The following is a 13,593-nucleotide window of genomic DNA, read 5'->3' as shown; positions in this document are numbered from 1 at the left end:
GCTATTCAGAGGTGGAATTACTGATGAGCTTCGGAGCTTTGTCATTTTGCATAATCGTTGTGTGTTTGTGCATAAGGTCCTGATGGATTGACGCTTTCCTTCGTGAATTTGTAGAATTTATGGTTCAGTCGATTTCAGCAAGGAAGGCCAGACCGTCACACTACCGCCGCCAAGTTCGACTGCTGGTATGAAGGTGGAGAAGGTACTGGAGGCTGCACAGGCATGTGAGTGAATGGTGCAATGGGCTGGTGACGGCTTTGGGTTGTGTCTTCAAGGAAGGCTGTCGGAGAAGCAGCAAGGAGGTTCAAGGAGAGTTTCACAGGAGGAAGAAGCCAACTGGACAAGGGAAGGAATGAGCAGATCTCTGGGGATCAGGAATGAGACTTCAGCATGCGTTTGTTAGTTTGAGGCTGGTTACACTGCTATGCGCTTTACTGTAGAACAAACTGACCACTTTACTACTTTCTTCCAATTTATATGTTTCTGCAGTTATTTCAGCTATTAACTTTTTATTTTCTTTCAGTTTTTTTTTTATCTCCTTAAAAGCTACATCTGGTCTGGCTTTCTGTTTGGCTGTGGTTCCGTCCTGGAGGAGGGCGTCGGCTCAGCTAAGGCTGGCAACAACTAAACTTTTTCCCTCCCCTGCTCTTAACTTTTCACTTTTGTTTAACTTAGAAAGTACTTCTACATCAGTTCTTCTGTTTCTTTTTTGTCTGTCCGCTCCACCGTTTTCAAGTCCCCAGTCGGTGGTGGCAGATGGCTGCTGGTCCAGAGCCAGGTTCTGCTGGAGTTTCAGGTTTCTTCAACTTACAGGGCCGTTTTGTCCTCTCTCCTGTCAAACGTCTTTCGTTTCGCAAAGTACTGAATTAGCAAAAGGTGGGATTAAGCAGGAATAAATTCAATACTTACCTCCAAATCAGAAGCTGCCTGTAGACGTGGCTAAGTGAGATGTAGAACAAAACAATTAGTAAAACGAGACAAAAGATTTTATTGCGCCAGGGTAGCACGGGATGTCACTGAACGACAACAGTCTCGGTGGTTTTCATGCATTTTGGAATTACATCTACAAACCACTCCGCCGTAGTCTCGCTCAACGTTGGGGAAACATCCATCAAATGTGTCGTCCTAATATGATTATTACTCTCATTGAACACTGGTTATTTGCATGAACTCGAGACAAAATGGGGATTTTTGAATTTAGAAGCACAATGCATCTGCAAAGCTGTTCTTACGTGGGAACCTGTGTGACCAGCGCTTCGATCCCAAAACAACAGAACAGATCTCTGCTGTGCCAAGTGGATTTTAACTGGAGTGCAGCAGTCTGTGACAAGACCTCAATGCATCCAATCACAGGAAATTGCAAACAGGCACAAAGAAACTGAAGTGTACACAGATCACTGAGAACCAATCACTCCGAGACTCTGTGACTGGCATCCTAATAGCATTTTTTTTTTTTTCTTTTTACTTTTAGCAGTTGGAGTGTGACTTACCAACAGATTGTCAAATTGGTCCCTACTTCGTCTGAAGTAGATGTAGAAGCATTTGTATGATTGAAGTTGGAAAATGAGCATAAACCTCTTGAAATTCTCAAGATATTATCAGCCCACACCCTCTTCACGGCAGCTCGTTTCCCACTTCCTCTCCTGATCAGTAAAAGTAATCCAGGACCTTTCATCTCACAGATTAGGTTGTTGTGTTATGTATACGGGTTTGTAGTTGGAAAAACCACCAGATGCTTTTGTGTATTTCTGTGACATACCAGAAATTTAGTTTTAGTTTTAACTTATGGCCAAGCAAAACAAAACAAACAAACAAGAAAGCAAATAAAAAGTTTTGCATGATTGGAAACTATTAGACTCGTGTTTGGAGAAGAAAAAATATTGTTTTCCTGCTAAGATTCTACTTTGACTTGTTTTTATTGGAGGATCTGTTAATTAATACAATGTCTTGTATTTATTGGAAACAAGTTTTTAAAAAAAGAGGATAAGGAGACCAAGATACAGTGGGTTTCATTTTAATTAGCTTGCTCCACTGTAGAAGCTAATATACCAGTGGCTAAAATTAAGATGTGCTGGGAAGCTCACGCCCAACATTTCGTGAAGAGCCAATTGTTCCAGATTAACAGGCATAACATTTTGTCTCCAACATACGACAATTCATGAATTATTTGTCAGATTATTTGTTACATGAGGTGAAGACCGTCTTAATTTGTTGCTTCCTGCTGACTAACGACTGTTGGGCTAAGAAGCATCCAATCTGGATGGTTGTATTCACTCAACCCAACCAAGATGTGGCTGATTTATCAGAAAAAGGGTTATCAGTTTCACCCTCACAAGATTTAAAGCTTTCTCCTTTCTAGTTCCTCCTGTTTAATCGTGTTACCTCCCTGTTGTTCCTCATTCCTGTTGTTTTTGTTCTGCTCTGGCTCCTTGTGTTCTTTTTGTTGCAAGTTTTTGCTTTTCATTAAATTAAACATTCAACATGATCCATGCTCCCAGCTCCTTTCCACATTTCAGTCCATGCACAAACTAACCAACCATGACAAATTCAAGTGACTCTGACGGACATAAAACAGGAAAGGTTTAGTCTAATTAATGTCAGAAAGTAAATAAAGGGTCATGTTACTTTTTCTAAACAAACATTTGGTTTCAACTGCATATTATAGGATTGATAGACAAGAGATGAGGTCTTCACCATGCAGTTTGCAAGGCCAGACAAAGACTGAAACTCCAAACTCCATATCTGGTTGAGAGTATGGTCATAAATTGTCGCAGCTTTTATTTTTCTAACCCGAGTGCATTGAAAATTATAAAATGAAGACAGTAATAATGAAAACCTCATAACGTCTAGCAATCTAAATGGAACAATTTTGTTTTCTGAACTTATTAACATGAGTATCTGACAAGAACAATAAGCAATATTTAATAAAGAACAGCACACATTGTCATTATGATTGATTGCCATCTGATTAATTCATATATATGGCACATTAAGGTCCTTCTAATTCACCATTTTGACTCAGACTGCAGTTAAAAACTACACATCTTCTGTGCAAACTGCATAAATAAACCCAGTGTCACAGGGTGACTTGGCAACAAACTATAGAACCAGCAGTTGGCTATGTGACGGCTCCATAGAGCGACGTGGGGGGACTGAGTTAAAAAATCTCATCCTGCAGAGAATATGGCAAATTTTTCATTTGTTTCTAGTAGCAGTAACCCCCTGGTGTTGCTTTTTTTCTTGCCCTTTAAAACGTTCATTGTTATTTAACGGCTCTCCCTGGACTGAAGACATTGATCTGTGGTTAAATTAAAATTCTCTTTTGTGGATCGTTAATATTTATTATCACACACTCTAATAGGAAGCACAAATTAAAAAAAACAAAAAACAAAACATAGGCACAAGAAGAACACAACAAACTTAGGACATCTTCCTGAAAGCCTGTTTCAAAACGTACAGACAACTTTGCGGAAACGAGACTGATGCTGCTTTCTTAGACTTGTGTGTAATAAAAAAAAAATTAAAAAAAAGCAGCATCACAAGTCTTTTAAGGAAAGGCCATACATATTGATGTTCCATTGTGGTTCCTTTATTATGTGTAATAAAGTGATTGTGAGAGCGAATATCCAGCAGAATTGTTCAATAAGACTCCATTAAAGAACTTCCTGGGGCTTTAATAGATGAAATGCTTGGATTATATCAAAGCAATTATTTGAAAACAGCACGATTTCTTTAGAACGAAATCTCGTTATTTCACATTTATGTAAGTGCGTGATGCTGCGGGGCTGCTGGCAGAAACATGCTGTAAACATTAAAGCAAAACTGGAGAGAGAGAAAGAGACAGAGAGAGAGAGAGAGAGAGAGAGATTAAGAAAAGTGTGTACAAAGCCTCTTAAATACAAAAAAAAAAAGCAATTATCTCCAAAAACTTTCTAAGGTTCATATCAGCATTCACACTGTTACAAAAGGGATCACTGAACACCGCTGGAAACGTTGTTGTTGTAAAGAAAATGAAATGGAGCGAAACAGAAAAGGCAAATCCCACCCCTCCCTTCATACGCCGATTAATTAGTTCCGAGTTATCCATGAGAGCAACACACGGATAAGAGCAGGACAAACAGAAGCCAATTACCAACGCTTCCCCGTGAGCTCGGAGCATCTACACACCAGCAGCGCTGATTGAAAACATTTAAGGCGTCTTGAGGGCTGATTGGACAGGTGTTGCCGGGTGATCGCAACCACTCGCTTCGCCTCGCAGCACATCGTATCATTACTGAGCCAAGTAAACACCCTTATCTCTCTGCATCCGTCAAAAGCATGGGAAATGAGACCTTGCATAAAAAAAAAAAACAGGGGAGCCATCTACAACAACAGCTGTGGATGAGCGGAACCCTTGAGGGGACCTGAAAAAACACGTGCAGAGTTGGGAGCAGCACAACCCCCAACATGCAAGCTTTCAATATGTTTCAACGCTTCAAAGTATTTATTTTTTTTTAGTAAATCCTTGTGCTTCTCAGTGCTGCGATGCTGTTGCCACTCCAGTAATGACAATACATTGATTTCGCTGCCTCCACGCAAAGCCACCTTTTGACCTGCAACAAGGGGTTTTTCTACAGCAAAGCCTTGCAGGTGGATTCCTTTGCCCAAAACATAATTAATAATTGATTAGCAGTCAATGGGACTGCATCATATAAAGAAAAAAAAAAACAAAACAAAAAACTAAAAAACTGCAGGATTGGCAACCTTGAGCAGACAGCTAGCTGTGTGTTGTCATTTGCACAAAACCCCATGTTATAAAATACTTTCATTTTTCCTAGTAGTTTTATTTAATTTTTTTTTTTTACAAAAAGGTTTAATCAAGTTGAGTGCATGGAATTTAATTAATTTATCAAAATTAATCACATTTTATTTGAAAGCTATCATCAACAAAATAATCAACATTTTAAACTCAAATTTTTTCCCCCTGTATATTCATTTGACTTTGGATTCTTAGAAAACGTCAACATGGAATTCATGCAGGAATTGGAACGGCATTATATCCCTGAAAACAAAAATGAACTTTCTGTAGCGTTTCGGCTAAAACGTGTGCAAAACAGATGGCCTCTCCAATAAGACGGATAAACGTTGACACCGTGAACAGAGTCAGGTTGCTTGTGCGATCCAGATTCTAGTTTTAGATGAATAAAGAACTCTTTGTAACTTGAGCTGTCTGCAGGGTTTGCCGCCTGCGTTAGGAAGAGATAACATTTTTTAGCCTGGATCTGCTCTTTTCCTCCATGTCAGCCTGATTATTCATTCCCTTTTAAAATGCTAATCAAGTCAAATCCCTTACTTTGCTGTTCCTCTTTGACTCATTATTGAGATCTATTTCTTCCTCCTCGCAGAATGAGCTTGAGTTTCTTTGCACAATAGGCATCCCGCCCCCACCTCCAGGTTCTCAGAGGAGAAAGGAAGGATGTCGACAAGCGTGATTGTTTCGTCACCAGAGTCTTGTAAACTTGTCCGTTCCCAGGGGACGTCAACAAAGTCTTCACGCAGACTGACTCGCCACTGGATGGTGCTGACATCAGGAGATAATTGACTGTCAATTAGCGACAGAGACAACAACATAGGAGTCAGCGGGAAGGCAGTAAATCACTGCCTGTCTGTCAAACGGCTTCGGCTGCTCTGGTCTTGTCTTTATTCTCCTTTCACTGTGTCTCTGTTTCTCCCCCAGACATGATTCACTCCTAAATATCCTGCTCTTCAGGCTGTCTCTCATGCTGCCTGGTGCCACTCGCTGTGATATTATTTGCCGTGCCGACGGCTTTGTCTCGCTCCCTCTCTACAAACATATTTGCAAAACGACAGCTCCAGCTTGGTCTAAAAGCAATCGACTAAATGGTTTTGATGTGGAAAGTATCCACCAGAGAGAAGGGGAGTTCTTTCACTCACATTTATTTTCCTCAAAGGTAAAAACGTCTCAGGCTTCCTCTACTCTTTTCAGTTCAGCTATTTATACCCGTTGAACTTCCTCACATGTTTTCTGGCAACATTTTTCCATGTGTTTATATTGACTTTATATAATAGAACAACACCAAGTAACACGTCACAGTGACATGACAATAAAACTAAAACGCTTGCAACCATAGCTAAAATACAAATGGCTTTATCAAGTCTGAGGACTCCAAAGTAATTTACATTACAGTCAGTCATTCAACCAGAGCAACTGACCATGTGATTATTGGAAAAAAAGCACGTTTTATTTATTTTCTTAAACTGTCTTTGAAAGACCCACAAAAGTGACCTGGCTTTGGCTGACCTGGATAAAAAGCAAATCCATGTGTCAGAATGGTCTAGTCAAAGTTAACACAAAAATTTAACTGTGAATCTGTGGTAAGACTTGTAAATTGCTGCTTGCACACATCAATTACATTGTTTTCAACTTATCTGTGATAAAAGCTCAGAGAGGAAAACCCAAACATCCCTCTCCTGCACTAAAAAGACTCTGTTCTTTGCAGAACAAGTTCAACGTGTCACTTTTTTGTTTCATCTGCAACAAACTATTCAAACAAACCTGCAGCAGAGAGGCTCTCCAGCCAGGTTTGAGCTTTCTCAAACAGTGCAGTAAAGTGCTTAATCTCGTGTGTAACTTGGGACCTTAAGTGTTTAGTGGATAAGCAAAGATGCAAATCATAGGGCCAAGCAGGCAGGCAGGTTGGTGGACTCTTAATTTGACTGTGGATTCCAGATAATAGAGGTTGAGCCTCCTGCAAACAAATTTCTTGTTTGTTGAGAAACATAATCAGGGGGGATTATAGGTGTAGTCATGCACTTCCATATTAAAACAAAAGTAAATATGAGTGCCAGAGAGCAGAGGCTGAGACAGTGAACTCGTAAAAGTTACGAACGACTAAAGTTGGAAGCAAAAAAAAAACAAAACAAAACTATGTGCCGGAGAAGTTGTGAATGACAGCTGCAGGGGATGAGGCAGGTGTACTGTTAAAGATAATGGCAGTAGCAAGTGTGTATGAGGCACCGGCATTGTTCAAAGAGTCGCTGCTTCTGTTTAATGTTGTCTGCACCGCACTGTGGCGAACGTATCCAGTCTGCTGAGAGAAGCCGTAATAAAAGGCCCACTGAGGTGGTGTTACCTCAGCCGAGCAGGACCACCCTGAAGACAAGGCGGTTCAAATGCCATCTATCTCAAATGCTGAATCGTTAATGTGACAGCTATCGGGCTGGAGCTAAAATCGGTAGACAGATTTATTGCACCGAAACGTCGCATGTCATTACGCTTAACATTTAGGCGCATTTTATGGCTATCAAAAAAAAAAAATCAAGGAAAATGTTCTCCATTTTGTTCTTTGATTCGAGCTTGCATTTGTTGACTAAATTCCACTCTCAGGAGAAAAAGTGCTACTACAATATGGCAGGTATTTTTTTAGCTAATTATTATGTTTTTCATATACTCATATGGATGTACAAATTACTAAATTCAAACTCTAGAGCAGAGGTTCCCAAACTGTGGGGCGCGCCACCTAGGCGGGGCGTGGGAAGCCGTCTGGATGAAAAAAACAAACAAAACATGAATGCTGTATGCGTTGGGTTTTTACCTTAGAATGGCCAAATCTCTGTTATTCTTATGTCAATTTGATACAGTAGGGGCTTCCACACTTCCCATATCTGTGTCCTCTGTCACTTTTATCAGCAGTTAAAACTGTTTCATCCGTTGTTAACATGTGGTAACCTGTTTTTCCGAGCCGCCTTTAAACGCAACATGAGCGCTATACGACGCTCGCGCTGGGTTTACACCTGTGCGGCAGCGAAGGAGACCTGCTGCTGCTGTGTAGAGCTACGCAGGTGTGTTAGAATCATGGCAGCAAACCAGCAAAACGCAAAGAACTTTTCAGTTTTTCCCCCCAAACTAACCGACTGAGTTGAGTAAAGCTGCTAGATGCAGGTAATATTAGCTAAAAGATGACTAGCTAATATCAATACAGCACCTTAAGCTTAACAAGTAGCCTGTCTATGTTCAGCTACGTACATTCATTTTGCCCCCAAAAAGTCGAAAGTTTCTGGACCTCTGCTCTAGAGTTATCAACTCTCTCTTTAGGAGTGACACTCATGCTTTTCCTGTTTTTCTCACAAGCTGCCCAGATAAATCTTACTTACCATAGGGAAAACATTTTCTCTCGCTTTTTGTAGCAGGTCAATCCAAACTCAGTGGTATTTGGGCTGTTCATATCACTTTACAGATGATTGACTTCCAGCGATAAGAGAGCAAATTAAAAAAACCTACACCTTAGAAATGGAATTAGTGTTAAAATAAACCATGCAACATTGACAATCCATGTTGTTCAGTTGTTTTCATAAAGTATTGTTAACAAAAAAATATGTTCTGTTTTTTCCCCAAAATATAAACTGGTACAATAAGCAACATCCCTCTTTTTTAGCCCAGCAAAACCTCTGGATATTCACACAAACGTTGCAGCTCTGCTGTTCTTCTTGTAGTCCATTTCCTATATGAAACATGTAGCCACATTTTACACTAAACATTTTAAAGGTCAGTTCCTATTAACATGTATGAGGTGTCTGCAACATAAAGCTGTGTGTGTGTTTTGCTGATCTAACGAATCTGGGTATTTCTTTGACAAAATGTCGCTTTTTAACCATTACAGTCACACGGAAGTGGAAACTATTCTTGCTGCTGCAGCTCCTTTGTCCAGTTCATGCAACCTGCTCAGAAATGTGCTCAAAGTAGAAAAGGCCCTCAAAACGATGTTTTCTGTATATATAACTTCTAAATGATGAGGCCTTTAAATCAATGCATCATCAAAACAGATAACAAACATGCTAATACTTGCCTAGCACTTCAGCGACATTGTCTGCAGGAGCAAGATATGAGAAGCATGAGTATAAACAGTTCATGGTTTTGAAACAAATAAAAAAGCAAATTCAGTTTCAGGTAATGCCTACTTTCATGCTATGGTGCGTTCAAGAATTCACTCATAATAAGATCTCAACTGAAGTGCATTTATGTTGGTTCCCCTCGTAAAAGAGACATTGGATCTTATTTAGACCTACCTGGTTGAATAAATATTCTAAATCAACATAAAGGTGCTAATTTCATGAATTTAAGTATCAATACAAGGATTGGCAGTTGCCAAATGTCACATAATCCGTTCATTTTTGCATAATGTTTTTGCGTAGGCCATAGAAAATTCTTCATATTTGCCTTTTAGATGTCAAAATGCTAAATAAACTGTGTAAATTGCCTCCATTTAGTCTTAAAAGCAATGGATGTTATTCTTCCCCCTCAGCATAGCGTAGCATTGCCTTAGGCGAACTGCTGGTGAACTGCTACTTTGCTCTGACTATGCCCCTGTAATACTAACAAACCCATTTACCTTCAATGAGCACCTTTTTTTTTATGTTTGGGAGACTAAAAGGTTTTTAGAATCTTTCATTATTAAAACCTTTAATTATGCAAAAGACCAACTCTATCGTCTTTTTTTTGTTTATGAGTGGACGAAAGCTGGACCCTGAGCCAAGTTCTCAAAGACTACAATGTGTCACAAGACACCCATAACCATGTATTTTATTCACATTATCCACAACTTCTGTCTCTCTGTCCTAAAGACAAAACGGAACAGAAATTCACAGACAGCTCTGCCTGCGCTGGGAGCATAAATATCTATCGGGCAGAAAACACTAAACACAACAGAAGCAGAGGCTGCTTACACAGGATTGGAAGCTCGAGGCAGTGAATTTAAAAGACTGTGTTAATATTTATTTCTCGGTTGTTAGAATGCGAATCTGTTTTGTTTTAAATATGCATCACATTACAATGCTAATGTCTGCATGTATCCCTTGTGGCATGTCCAGGCTTACAGTCGAACAAAGGGAGGGTGCACGGTTTACAGTCGTAATAAAATGTAAACATTTTATTACTTTCAAACTGAAAAGCTTTCAAACTTTTCAGTTTGAAAGCTTTATATATCAGAACATAATAAAGGAAAAAAAATGCCAGTACGTTACCAGGTGTTAAATTCAGATGAAAACCACCTCATCTGAAGGTGAGGTGGTTATTTATGCACTATACATTACAACATTGTTACCACATTGTAACATTTGCTGCCACATTGTAACAAATGTTACAAGGTTTTCTGTCTACTGTAAGGCAAGAATATGACTTTCATTTCAACAGTGTATTCTTGGCTCTATAAAAGCTATAAGAATGTTATCTACAATGTTTATTTAGGTAATGTGTACATTTTTTTAGTTTGATACATTGTTTTATTATATTTTTATTATTTCATCAGGAGAAGGAAGTCTGGGCCTCTCTGCTTCATCTGTGACCCGATGGACAGATGGATAGACAGACAGACAGATAGATGGATTTCAAACAAACTGATTTTGTTTTTTGATGAACCTCCTGACTGCTGCCTCTTGAAATCATAATAAACAAGATCCATTTTTTTTTTACATAAATCAAGTGAAAATTAATATGACAAAAAGAAAAATTTTCACTGTTTTGAAATATTCACCGATGACACCGTTCTTAAGTATACGATAAGTAGTATTTCAAAAGAGCAGAAGAAATCTTATGTTTTTTGAACAATAAAAAATATTTGTTGTTAGTCTGTTGCTAAGAGATGAGCAGGTTTTCTGGTAACCAAGTGCCATGAAGTAAACGTAAAAATCAGAAGGCAGTGCATTAACAGCAGCTCAGACATTAGCAGTGCATTGCTAATGTCTGTGCTAATGTGAGCAATGCACTGCCCACATTAGCAGCATCCTGTTCCCTAAAATATGCTTTTAAGCTATTTTGTTTATTTATTAGCCATGCTTATCATACTGAATGGAGGAAATCAGTGTAAGACAACATGCTACTGAGAGAATTTAGGCTAACATTAGCATTTAATTTTAACTTCTGCACTAATTTTAACATACTGGATGGAGTAAGTCCATGTTACTCTACATGCTTGTGACTCTTTACATGCTATTGAATACATTGTAGCTTACTTTAGCATTGTTGCTAATGTTTAGCATCAGAATGCCGGGTTCCAAACCGGCAGGCCCCGTTTAAATTCTTCAGAAATTTTCTAGTTCATATCTGCTATTCACAGCGATAACTGATGTGCTTTTTACCTTATCTTCCAAAAGAGTATTTCTGCCTCAGCAGCTGCTGCCACAGACCAACTTTTAAAAGCCCTATATTCACAAATTCCTCTGTGCAATCTAATAAACATAAGATTTCCCTTTTTCTGAATCTACTTTCCTTTGGTTGCTTTCCAGCTGATAAATAAATCTTTACAGGGTATCTTGGTCTCCCAGCGGGTTTCAAAACCCATAAAATTAGTTTCATCTCAGCCCCTTTCCCCCCCCCCCCTCTCTGCTTGCAGACAAACTTACAAGTGCAACAGCCAGATAAAAGTCGGAGCTATGAGAAAACATGAAATCCGTTGCTTTCATTGCATTTGAAAAGGGCTTCCAGGAAACATCCATGTGAAGATCCACAGACTCATGGATGAAACCTAGTCAGGCAGAAGCAATAGCTCAACATCTTTGAAACGAGACATATTAATATATGAATTAAAACAGTATGAGGAATAAAGCTGGTAAAAAGCTAGTTACTGTGTGAGTCTAGACAGAGAGAATATTTGGTTTTATTGATTATATTATTTTTCACCAGACTCAGCATCGTTCTGATTTCCTTAATGGAGAGATACAAACTGCAATGTATGTAGAAATTTTGTGTGTTAGTTCATCACAAAATATAGTGCATAAATAAGAAGCTGAATAAAAAAAATACAATGTTTTTATTTCCTTTATATATAAAAATCTGAAAAATATGGAACGCATTTGTATTCAGCCCCCACTTGGTATCAATACTTTGTAGAAGCAGCTCCAACTTTAATTGCAGTCAGAGCTGCGAGAAAATATCTCCGCCAACTTTGTTCATTTACTGAATTTATTGCATGTTCTACTCTGCGAAACGCCTCAATGTCAAATTAATTGAATGGAGAACTTGCAATTTTCAAGCTTGACCATCATTTTTCAATTAGATTTAGAGCAAGCAATTTAAAAGAGGAATATGCTTTGATTTAATGTACTTATGTCTTGAAAGCAGAAATGTTCCCAATTTATTGTCTTAGAAGTTTTATTCATGCTGAGCAAATTGTTGGCACTGACAGCAAACTAAAAAATAAAGAAATTGCCGACTAATAATTTTAATAGGGATACAACAGAATTTTAAAGCAAACTAAAAATAATGCCTATAATGGGAAAATGTATCCTGAAGTGACAGACATAACATATAGACGGCTGTTTTTCCAGCAAACTCTCCCCAAGGTCAGACTTGTAAGCATTCAGATGAAACACTGGATTATTACATTGAAGTCAGGGGAAAAAAAGATTGATAACATCTTTAGAAATTGCTGCCATTTTCTCTGAGAGCCACATGCGTATCCTTGACGGATCTGGAGGGGGGCGGGTGCCTTTCGCCAGCAGTCATTGGGCGACAGGTGGAGTTTGCCCTGGACAGGTCAGAGGTCCAATGCAAGGCTGCGTTGAAAATAAAACATAATGCCGGCTTCAAAACATTTTTTTTTTTTGGTGTACTTTTGAGGATCTATGTTCTATTGAATATGTTGCACACAGTGGGCTACTGTAGAGCAACTGTTGTGTAAAATTTCACTATTCAAAATGGGGAAAGTCCATAATTTTACTAGCAGTTACCAAATGTGATTATGTTTTCTGCGTAAAACAGAAATACAGTCTGTCGAGTGTAATTCATAGATCCACTACAGGGAAACATGCAGCATGTATAGAGATACAGCACATTAAAATTAGAAACAATGTTATCTCTAACCTTTACGGCTGTGGTTCTGAAACAGTGGTACCAGAACCAGTGGTGGTATCTGGACGGCCCTTAGTCGTACCAGCAATTAACTTATTATGATCCTTGTGTGTTTTGGTTTTCATTTGATCTCTTCCGAGTTTTTTATTATTTCTTCAAAAGGTCTTGCTGAATTCAGTTAATTTTCTTGTGTTCATTATTAGTAGAAACGTGTGGATTCGATTGTGGATTCCTTTCTAGTTTGCTCTTTATGCCTCTCGATTTATTTCTCTTTTATCAGTTTTAGTCATTCTTTGATAGTTTTGTTGTATCTAGTCCAGCTTCCTTTGTGTAATGTATTCACATTTCCTCAGTTTGCCTGTTTGTCCTCTTCCACAGCTGTTTCGCAGTCCCATGATTGACTCACCAGCATTCAATGTCATTCTCTACTTTCAACCTAATAGGTAAGCTCACAGGTTTTCATTGTTCTTTGCTGCTCTGCTCGTGCTCTACGCTCCGTTTTCTCCATTCAAGCCCTGCAAGTTTCTCTCCAGTTCCAAGTTCACGGCTGCGTTTTGGTCAAAACCTGACACAGCCGTAGTAACCGTGATTCAGTGGATGCCAGTTATCGGAAAGATTCACTCAACCCCGTAGAAGAAGAATCTCCCCCCTCATCTGAGAGCTTCGTATTCACAGCGCAATACACAGAACCAACACCTGCTCGCTGTGCTATCAGCTCAAAGTGATGTTTAGGCCCAATATGGTGATTT

Source organism: Poecilia reticulata, linkage group LG21 (assembly GCF_000633615.1).
Source record: "Poecilia reticulata strain Guanapo linkage group LG21, Guppy_female_1.0+MT, whole genome shotgun sequence".
Classification (NCBI taxonomy): domain Eukaryota; kingdom Metazoa; phylum Chordata; class Actinopteri; order Cyprinodontiformes; family Poeciliidae; genus Poecilia; species Poecilia reticulata.
Note: the sequence above shows the minus strand (reverse complement) of the source record.